This window comes from Cajanus cajan, chromosome 4 (assembly GCF_000230855.2).
Source record: "Cajanus cajan strain Asha chromosome 4, NIPB_CcT2T_4, whole genome shotgun sequence".
In the NCBI taxonomy this organism is placed as follows: domain Eukaryota; kingdom Viridiplantae; phylum Streptophyta; class Magnoliopsida; order Fabales; family Fabaceae; genus Cajanus; species Cajanus cajan.
Genome location: NC_138520.1, coordinates 50,569,191 through 50,581,231, shown reverse-complemented (window position 1 = coordinate 50,581,231; position 12,041 = coordinate 50,569,191). Strand labels below are relative to the sequence as shown.

The window sequence follows — 12,041 nt, the reverse complement described above, 5'->3', positions numbered from 1 at the left end:
TTGATTTTTAAAGAAAATAAAGGTGAGTAATTAATTAATTTGTGGTGCTAAATTTAAAATAAAATAAAATAAATTATAATTTATAAATTGTTGTACACAAAATGTGATAATTGTGGTGTTAAATTTAAAATAAAGTAAAAAAATTATAATTTTTCTTATAATAAATATAGATTATAGATTATAAATTAACCTATTTTAATGTTTATTACAAATTTTATTAAACAGATTATTCGTATATATTTACTAAACGGATTGTGGGCTCGGGTTAAACCGGCCCATTTACGTGTGAACCCTAAAAACTAATGCGAAGGGTTACTTACGAAAGGAAAACGCTGCAGCCGCAAATCGCAACACTACATAACCTCGCTCAGTGTAGCCTTTGTGAACGTGAATCATAGCCACCGAAGAGAGTGAGAAAATGGAGTTCCTCACTTCGTTTTATTCCATCGCCGTTTTCGTTCTTAGTTTCTTATCTTCCCCTCGTTCTATGCACTTGTGTGGAATGGGTTTTTGTTACCATTTTTTTATAAAATAATGGGAGGAAGAAGGTGCTGTGATGATGAGATCAAATAATCTCGTTAATCTGATATATAATGAGGATAACTTTTCTCATCCATTCACTACTCGTTCTGAGCACCTTCTTTTGTATATTGGTCTATGTTTTGTAGCTAAACCCTTGTTCTTTGTGTGTATGATGCAAATGACAAAATTTTTGTGAACCCCAATTTTGCTATAGTGTTATTTAAATTATTTATCAACTAACAAAGTTCTTTACTTTGGTTTGCAAGCTACTTGAAAAAACTAGTGATGTTTTTAATATTTGGAATGATTTTATAAGCTCTCTTGTTTAGAATATGTCGTGGTCGTTCTATGAATTTTTTGTTTTATTCATGTTCTTATTTTTTTTCAATAGGGAATTCGGCTCTTACATTAATCTGTTTCTGAAAATATTTAGTAGAAAATACTTTTGAATTTTTTAATTCTTATTTTAATGAGCTATATTTTTCTCCTTTATTTTAGTATTGGGTGGAAAAGGGACCAAAATTTAGCTTTGGACTTGATATGTTACTATTTAGTGGGTGTTTGGAAACGTGTCCGAATGATTCACGTCATTTATCATTGAAAACGTGGAAGCTAGAACTATTTCTTTCTATCTCAACGTGAAAATTCGTGTTGAGAACGCCGAATCAAACACGCTAAAAGTGATTTTCGTTGAGTAATGTTAGGGTCAGTTTTGGGCTAATATAGTAAAATTGGTGTGGAACTTTTATAATTATGTTTGGAATTTGGATTAACGAATTCAAGATTGGACGTACAGTATTGAGAGTGAATACGTTTGTTCGGATTATGAAACAAGAAAACAAAAATTTCACATAGATTTTCGTGGAATATTTTTTCCTTTTTCTCTTTTATTTGTTTTAATGAGAAGAAAATTTGTGAAATAAATATTTTTTTTCACTTTTTAATCTCTAACCACTTAGAACTATATGCAAATCACTTTTTTAATATTATTTATTTATTTATTTTCATAATTATTAATTATATATATATATTTTTTTTAAATAGAAAGACTTAGTCTATCTATATTAATACTGGATATAATCTTAATCTTCATTTCATCTTTCCTTTTTTAAGTTAATAATTTTTTCTCAACTAATGGAGTAATTATCTACTACTTTCACTCTATGGTCAATATTGAAAGCAAGTTTCATTTTTACCTGCACTCTCTACAATACTATTGTTCGACGTTGTTTACATTCAAATATTAATATATATTTTTCTTTTATAATATTTTTTTTCTCATAGACCCTAATCTGAATGACACAATGTTTGAATATGAAGAAAACATGTTTTTAATAAGAGATATTTTAATCTAAAAATAATTAATATATTGTAATTATAAATTAAATTTTATTTAAAAAAATGTTTGAATTGGATCTTTCTCTATATAAAATGCATATAAGATCCAATTTATATGTTCTTTTATATAATATTTAATTTATATTGTTTGATATATTAATTATATTTAGATTAAAATATTCTTTACTAAAAATATGTTTTCTTCGTATTCAACCATTGTTTAATATAGTAGTTAAAGATGATTATAAAAGAAAATATATTAATATTTGAATGTTGACAACACCTTACTTCATTAGTTGAGAAAAAGTTATTAATTTAGAAAAAGAAAGATAAAATGAAGATTAAGAGTATATCTCTTTTATATATGGTATAGATATAGATAGATCAAGAGAAAAAGATATTATCTGTCTCTATTTAAAAATAATAATAATAAGAATAGAAAAATAATATAGTTGGTAGTTATGAGAATAAATAAATAATGCTAAAAAAGTGATTAGCATATAGTTCTAAGTGATTAGAGATTAAAAAGTGTGAGAGAAAATACTTATTTTTCAAATTTTGTTCTCATTATTTTCAAGAATAATTTGTTATGCGAGTTTTACGAATTATGTTATATCAGTTTTCTTTCTCTTCTTTGTATATATACACTTTTAGCCACTCTTATCATTAATAAGATATGTTAGTATGCATTGAGATTTCTTCTATATAATATATTTTAAAAAATAAAAAATAATATATTTTAAAAAATAAAAATTATATTCTAATAAAATAAATATATATGTTTAAATTAGAGTTTTTTACTCAAATAATATTATTTTTAAAAAAAATGACCTAAATAGCAACTGTACAAATTTATTTCTCCAACTAGCACCATTTACTATTCACGTTCAGAATGGACCGTTCCGATTTCAGAACGGGCCGTTTCGAATTAAAAAATAACACATGACGAATGGATCAGAACGGGCCATTCCGGATTTAAAATTAGTACATAAAAAATGGAACCAGAATGAGCTATTCTGGTTCCGGAATGGGCTGTTCTGGCCTATGAATAATTTTTTTTTTCAATTTTCACTTATCAAATACCAAAACTCAGAAACTAACATCAAATAATTAAATTTATTGAATATTAACATTATAAATATAACTAAATAAATTTATTAACTAAATAAATATTAACATTATAAATATAACCATCATTAATCTTTATTGTTGTATTGAATTTTAATAAATTTATTTAGTTATATTTATAATATTAATATTTAATAAATTTAATTATTTGATGTTAGTTTCTGAGTTTTGGTATTTGATAAGTGAAAATTGAACCAAAATTTTTTTATTCATAGGCCAGAAAGGCCCGTTCCGGAACCAGAACGTGTCGTTCTGGTTCCACTTTTTATGTGTTAATTTTGAACCCAGAACGGCCCGTTCTGATTTATTCGTCATGTGTTATTTTTTAATTTGGAACAGCTCGTTCTGAACGTGAACAGTAAATGGTGCTAATTGGGAAAATAAATTTGCACAATTGCTATTTGGGTAATTTTTTTTAAAAAAAAGTATTATTTGAGTAAAAAATTATTTAAATTATCGTATATATAAAATATAAATTCGGAAAGGTATTCATTTACTTGATGTCTGTCAAACTTTTTAAGGAGATTAATTTTTTTATGTGATAAAACATATTCTTTAATAACGAATCAATTTTTTAAAAAAGTTTAATTATAATATTTATATATATATATATATATTAATACTCACATATATAATGTAATATGTTAAAAAATAAATTTTTGATAAAACAAAATTTGTAGCATGTATGTTTACCTTTTATGTTTTCTATTTATTATATACGTTGATTAAAAAATCAAAATAGTAAGATTATATATGTTAACTAAAAAACTAAAAATAGAAAAGATCAAAAGATTTATGTTCTATTTAGAATTTTTATTATAAAATATATTTTAAAATAAATTATCATCTAAAAATATATATTAGATATTAAAAACATGTTTATATCATAAGTAAATTAAACTTGATTTTTATAAAATTTAACATATTTATTTTTATATTTTTATTAGTGTTAAATTATTATAAAGTAGGTCTTTAGGGTTGTAATTCTAACCAAATATTTTAAAAAATATTTATGGCAGATAAATTAGTTATACTTAAGATATATATTTTTTAAGAAAGTTAGATTCAAACCTACTAAATTATAATATATATTTTCATCTTTAATTGTAATCGTAGATATAAAAGCTTATAAAAAATAACTATGATATATATTTATACTTTTAAAGGTTATATGTAAAAGTTTTAATACTACAAATATATGAATAAGTATTGCTCCCACTGTTTAAAGTTTTTGGATTCGTCACTGTTTGCATCCAAATGAAAATCTTGCCATGGCACTTGTTTCTCCTTCTCTTGATTCTACAAATTATCATTCTTGGAGTAAGTCCATGTTCAGTACTCTTAGTGCCAAAAATAAAGCGGAGTTCATCGATGGCAGTGCTCCACAACCATCATCGTTCGATCGTTCTTATGGTGCTTGGAAACGTTGTAATAACATGGTTGTTTCTTGGGTTATTCACTTTGTATCTTCCTCGATCTGTCAGAGTATACTATGGATGGATTATGTAGAAAAGATTTGGCGTGACCTTAAATCTTGTTATTCACAAGGTGATCTTCTTTACATTTTCGCTCTGCAACTCAAGGCTTCTTCCATTAAACAAGGTGATTTGTCAGTTACTGATTTTTTCACTCAGCTTCGTATTATTTGGGATGAATTAGAGAATTTTTGGGCATATCTTATTTGGGTTTGCACTGTTAAATGTTCTTGCAAAGTCTCTTCGATTCTTGCTCAACGAAAACTAGAAGATCAAGCTATGCAGTTCCTTTGTGGTCTCAATGATCAATATGCTAATGTTCATTCACATGTTCTCTTGATGGGTTTGTTGCCTCCTATCTCCAAAATATTTTCCTATGTTGCTTAACAGGAACGACAATTTTTTATTCTTGATCCTTTCACTATTGAGCCTAAACATGGTTTTATTAATGTTGCTAGCATGAGTTCCATGTGCAATTTTTGTGGTCGTTCTGGCCATACTGAAAATACATGTTATCGTAAACATGGATTTCCTCTCAACTCTGATAATAAGAATGGTAAAGGCATGGCTAATCGTGGGAAAACTTGCACTCATTGTGGTAAGATAGGTCATACCATTGATGTGTGCTATAAGAAACATGGATTTCCTCCTGGCCATCGTTTCTTCAATGGTAAATCCCCATCTACTAATAGCATTATGATTGGTGAAGGAAAGGTCATTGAGAAAGATTCCTCTACTACTGCTACTGAGCCACAAGAGATTCGTTTCACACCACAATAGTATCAGGCTTTATTGGCTTTAATTCAGCAGCCATCACATGCATCTTCAACATCAAATACAACTCATGTTAACCAAATTGGTTCCATTTCCTCCTCCTCCACACACACACCTCATGTCTCAAGTAATATCCAATCTGTCATTTGCACAATCAACACCTTTCACATTACTCCCTGGATTCTTGATTCAGGGGCCACAGATCATGTCTCCTATTCTCTTTATTTTTTCACTTCTTATCATGTTATTAACCCTATTACTGTCCATCTTTCTATTGGTCATCAAGTCATTTCCACACACTTCGGCATTGTTCAATTTTCTTCCAATTTCCATCTTACTAATGTTTCTTTTACATTCCCTCATTTACTTTTAATCTCATTTCCATTTCTAAGCTTGTTTCTATTGTTCCTTGTCAAATTCTTTTCACTGCTCATACTTGTTTTATACAGGATGTTAAAACCCAAATGAAGATTGGTTCAGTTGATGTGCAAGGTGGCTTATACCAACTCATTCCCCATTGTTTTGATTCCCATTATATACATTCCTTCATAGTTCAGCCTAAATGTAACATGATACCCATTGATTTGTGGCATTTTTTCTTGGGTCATTTGTTTGATGCCCATTTGCACATTATGCAGCAACTATATCCATGCTTAACCATAAATAAAAGTTTTACGTGTAATACTTGTCACTATGCTAAACAATGCAAACTCCTTTTTTTCTATCAGTCATTCTCATGCTTTACGATCGTCATTCTCTTTTACACATGGACATATACTCCACACATTCTATGCTTGGTCACTGATTTTTTCTTACCATTGTCGATGATCAAACACACTTCACGTGGATCTTTTTAATGCGCTCTAAAATTGAAACTCACATGCACATAATTAATTTCATAACACTTGTTGAAAATCAATTTAACACTCATGTCCAAACAACTAAAATAGACAATAGCATTGAGTTTTCTATGCATGATTTTTTCAACTCTAAAGGAATAATTCATCAAACTTCATGTATCAAAACTCCGCAACAAAATGACATTGTTGAGCGTAAGCATCAACATTTACTCAATGTCACACGTGCTCGCTTTTTCATTCAAACTTACCTCCCTGGTTTTGGAATTTTGCATTAGTACATGCCACGCATCTAATCAATTCCATTCCCACACCATTTCTTAATAATGAAACTCCTTTTCAAAAATTATATGGTCATCCATGTGATATTTCTAGGCTGAAATTTTTTAGGTGTTTATGTTATATATCCACTCCTACTTCTCATCGAAAGAAACTTGAACCAAGAGCCCATCCTTGCATCTTCATAGGTCTACCACCCAGTACCAAAGGCTATCTCACTAATGATCTTCATACTCGTAACATTATTATTTCACGCAATGTCTATTTTTACGAAGATCATTTTCCCTACCTTCAACATCACCCCACTAACCCTAACAATCCTACCATCTCTCTTGTACCCTTCACCACTAATTCTGCCTCACCTAATCCAATTCCTCCTTTAATTGATAATATGTTGCATAATTTTGCACCTCTTAATTCTACTCAGTCTTCTTCACCTCTTTATTCTTTCCCATTATGTCGCTCAACTCGCCCTCATAAGCCTTCTTCCTATTTGCAAGATTATCACCGTTCTTTCACATCCACTTCAACCAATCTTCTTCCAAGTATCCACTACCTATTGAGCATTATCTCTCTTATCCCTATCTTTCCAATTCTTTTCAATCTTTTGTGTTTTCCATTTCTACCATCACGAAACCAACTTCTTATGTTGAAGCTACTAAAAATGACTACTGGCTTAAAACCATGCAAGCTAAATTAGATGTCCTTCAAACGAATCACACTTGGACGCTCACCTCTTTACCACCCAACAAGCATGCTATTGGTTATCGTTGGATATATAAGATCAAATATAATGCTGATGGAAGTATTGAGTGCTATAAAGCTCACCTTGTTGCTAAGGGATACACTCAAATGGAAGGTTTAGATTACCTTGCTACATTCTCTCTAGTTGCAAAACACACCATTGTAAGACTTCTTCTTACTCTCGCTGCCATTTTTATTAGCACCTCAACCAGCTGGATGTAAATAATGTGTTTCCTCATGATGATTTGAATGAAGAAGTTTACATGTCTTTGCCTCCCGGCATTCATCCTACTTTTCCCACCCAAGTTTGCAAGCTTCAATGATCAATATATGGATTGAAACAGGCTAGTTGGTAGTGATTTACTAAACTTTCCTTTTTTCTTCTTCAACATGGTTATCATCAATCTACGTCTGACCATTCTCTATTTCTGAAGTTTTCTAGTTCTTCAACTACAACTCTTCTTGTGTACGTGGATTATGTTGTACTTACAGGTAACAATCTTACTGAAATAGAGAACATCACTCCGCTTCTTGATGTTGCTTTCAAGATCAAAGATCTTGGAAATCTCAAGTAGTTTTTGTGGCTTGAGGTAGCCTGGAATAAGTATGGTATTCACCTTTCTTAACGCAAATATACTCTTGACATACTCTTTGACTATGGCATACTAGCTTCACGTCTTGTTTCCACCCCAATTCACCAATATCCTTAGCAAGCTCATATTAAGCCTGAAGAGGTTTTGGTAAATAATACTTAGTTGAAATCCTTAGTGTATAGGATTATATAGATCAAGTATGAAGAGGCTTCAGTCAAACAATACCCAAAGCACCAAATTCCCCCAATGGAAAGAATCAAGTCTGGAGAGCAAAGACATATCAGCCAAGAAGGCTACTGGACAAGCAGGTCCACCCCACAACAAGTTTAGCTAAAACATAGCCTTCTTAGTGGCACAACATCAAAAAATCTCCCTAGAGGGCTAAGCAAGCTCAAAGCATGGTAATCCCCAAATGGGTAATCGCCTAGTAAGAGGCCAGTACAATAAGCATTTGGGGTATAGAGATCTCCCCGATGACCTTCATCAAGAACTTGACATTGATTGTCATCCAATATGGGTTCAGTTCCCCAGTGGCATTGCTTGTCAAAAATCTAATAGGGATTATCATCTCCTCAAAGATTTATACCAAGCCTGAAGAAGCTTTAGACAAATAATACTTGAGCACCGAAAGCATACCTAATGGGAATCATGCCTGGAGAGGCTTTGCCAATAACACTCACATCCCATAATTAAATGATCCATGTTGGATAATTGCCTATTAGAGGCAAAGCATTAAAGGGCATCTAGAGTATCCCCATATGGCACCCTTTGTCATCATATCAATGATAAAGCTATGCAAAGATTAATAGCCATATAGGCTACCGAATATCTAAGATCTGAATCACAACAGAGGTACCCAGTCAAGTCAGATTGATAATTGGGTAACTTGTCAAAAGATACTCAGTCAAATCAGATTGACAACTGGGTAACCAAGATTCATACAGACACAAATTACACATACCAAGCCTAGAGAGGCTTTAGATAAACAATACTCCAACTAAAAAGTATCCCCAACACAATTTGCTTATTCTTCAAGCAAAATATAAAGATTACCTAATGAAGCCTAGAAAGGCAATTTATCCCCCGATGGATCAGCCAGGATCCTGCCTAGCAAAAGGGAAATTTACAAAATATCGTCCTTGTTGGACTCACCCGCTTGAGGTCAAGAGGCATCTTCAACATTGATTGCTCAATTAAGAAGAACTCACAGAAAGCTTTCTTTCCCCAATGGATCAGCTAGAATCCTGCCCAATAAAAGGGCAAATCTCAAACCATCGTCCTTGTTGGACTTCTTTGCTTAGCACAAGAGGCATTTTGGTTAAGCATAATTAGTTGTAGGCCTGTAGATGCTGTGTAGAAATACTCGATGGTCGACAAGAACCATTAATCTTTGCCCAGCTTGGAGAGGCTGAGCTTAGAGAATACTCATTGTAGGCCTGGAGAGACCACGTAAAAATACTCGACAGTTGGCAAGAACTACTAACCTTCGCCCAGCCTGAAGAGGCTGAGCTTAGAGAATACTCATTATAGGCTTGGAGAGGTGCATAGAAATACTCTACGGTCGATAAGAACTACTAATCTTCACCTAGCCTGGAGAGGTTGATCTTAGAGAATACTCATTGTACGCCTGGAGAGACCGCATAGAAATAATCAACGGTCGGTAAGAACCACTAATCTTTGCCCAACCTGGAGAGGTTGAGCTTAGAGAATACTCACCATAGGCCTGGAGAGGCCATGTAGAAATACTCAACAATCAGCAAGAACTGCTAGTCTTTGCCCAGCCTAAAAAGGCCGAGCTTAGAGAATACTCATTGTAGGCCTGAAGAGGCCACGTAGAAATACTCGACGGTTGACAAGAACTGCTAATCTTCGCCCATCCTGGAGATGCTGAGCTTAGAGAATATTCATTGATGGCCTAGAAAGGCCGCGTAGAAATACTTGACAATCGGTAAGAACTGCTAATCATCGCTTAGTGTGGAGAGGTTGATCTTAGAGAATACTCATTGTAGGCCTAAATAGGCCACATAGAAATACTCAACAGTTGGCATGAACTTCTAATCTTCACCCAGCATGGAGAGGCTGAGCTTAGAGAATACTCATTGTAATCTTGGAGAGGCCACGTAGAAATACTCAACGATTGGCAAAAATCGCTAATCTTCGCCCAGCCTAGAGAGCCTGAGCTTAGAATACTCACTATAGGCCTGGAGAGGCCGTGTAGAAATACTCAACGGTTGATAAGAACCACTAATCTTCGCCCAGCCTAGAGAGGTTGAGCTTAGAGAATACCCACCTTACACTTTTTGTAGGCCTAGAGAGGTCACTCAACGATCGACAAGAACTGCTAATCCTTGTCCAACTAGAGTGGCTAAGATTAGATAATACTCAAAATCCTCAGTAGGCCTAGAGAGGCCACATTGAATACTCAACGTTTACATCCAAACTGGAAACAGTTGTACAGAATACTCAACTTTCAGAGAATCTACCTATATTAGAGATCTAAAGGCCTAGACAGACACATATCTACATCTTTACTTGCCTTTGAAAAAGAAATCTCTATTTGAAGGACATGTAAAGAAGGGCAGTTGTAGACACCATTTTCTGCCCGGGTTGAGAATCCAAAGATGGAAAGCTTCTAAGACAAGAAAAATGACCCTCAAAGGAACCTACATACTCTAGGATACTTCAAAGGGAAGCAAGAGACCCCTAGAAGGCACTCTAAGGAGCCAAACAACAAAGAAATCAAGCCTAAGACTCTTGAGAATGGGCATACTCATGGTTCATGAGAACATTCGTTCTCAAGAATAGTATGGCCATTCCAAATGCATCATTTACACAAAAAATTAGGGTTGAGAGCGGTCGTTCCAAAGGGAGAATGGTCGTTCCAACCTCTTGACTCCTATTTAAGGAGGTAAACCCCCCCTCCCTAGACACACACTCTGATTCTCAAAATTGATACTCTCCCTCTTTTGACTCCTTTCAGATAAACTTAGTGCAGTGTCTGACTAGGAGATCTCTAAGCCCTTTGGCAAAGATTTCAGAGTTTCTAGTTTAAATTTTTTAGAGAAAGCGAGGATGTTGTAAAGCGAGGAGGCTCCCAAAAAGTGCCTTTATTTTCTTGCTATAAAGCTTGATTTGGAGGTTTCAATATCTTTTTCTTTCTCTGTTTATTGCTTTAAATAATGTAGTTTAGAATAGATGCCATGTAGATAATTTATCATTACATGCTTTATAAAGGGGTAAAAACAATAATTGTCACTTTAATTTGTTAATGAATACGTCATAGGATACTAATATTAGGCGTTGTGGGGTGCCTAACACCTTCCCCACACGTAATCGACCCCCGTACCCAACTCTGTTTACGAAAACCATTTCTTTTTCCAATGTTTTAAGCAAAATATGGGTGTCAACTCCATGAACCTTTTCAAAACCATTGACAGATGTTTAGTCCAATTATCGAGCATTCCAATGTCGATGATATTTTCAATAATGGAAGTCAATAAACCATCTAAAACCTAAAGACTTAATAGAGTTTTTAGGGTTGATTCCGATACTTCCCTAAGGGTACTCATGGAAGCCAAACTCTCTGAATTAGAATGGGTTCAATGTAGATTTGACCAACTGAACCTCATCAAAGAAAAGAGGATGGAGGCCATATGCCATGGGCAGACCTATCAAAAGAGGATTAAGAAAATTTTTGATAAGAAAATCCATCCTCAAAGCTTTCAAGAGGGTGATCTCGTGCTCAAGAATAGCTCTTGCCTTATCAGAAAGACAAGATAGGGAAATGGGCACCTAATTATAAAGGTCCATATGAGGTTAAACGGGCTTTCTCTGGAGGAGCATTGATCCCACCAACATGAATGGTGAAGAGCTTTCTCACCCAGTGAATTCTGATGCAATAAATAAATATTACGCCTAAAATCATCGTTTGCAAAAGGCCTGCTAGGATGAAAACCCGCAAAGGGCATCCTAAACAAAAGTTAGGGCAAAAGTAAAAGCCAGCTATGACAATGGTCTTAGGTAGAAGAAAGGCAAAATTTCCCACTAGGATATGTCCTAGGAAAAAGTTAGGGATTAAAAGAATAAGAGATAAAAATAGTAAACGGGTAGATTATTCAAGTTGAAAACTGAAAGGCAGCTTGGATACTTCTTCAAGAGGCTAAGGTTCTGTGAAGATTCTGCTCGAGACTCAAACATTTAGTCCAGGATAATTAGAAGGATGATTATGCTTATTGTCCAAGGAAGTGTTTGTTTAAAACTTAAAAACTAGCCTACCTCGGCCACCCATTCTTTCTAAAATACCTTTTGTATTCCTTTCTGTATAAAGCTTT

At 33.3% G+C, this 12,041-nt stretch overlaps 1 non-coding gene across 1 annotated transcript; it reads left to right on the top strand.

The window, feature by feature from the left end:
- The first annotated feature begins 549 nt into the window (after window positions 1-549).
- LOC114916601 (small nucleolar RNA U30) lies at window positions 550-635 on the top strand. The gene has a single exon (XR_003805158.2). It is a non-coding gene; the product is annotated as a small nucleolar RNA U30 (small nucleolar RNA).
- The last annotated feature ends 11,406 nt before the right edge of the window (window positions 636-12,041 follow it).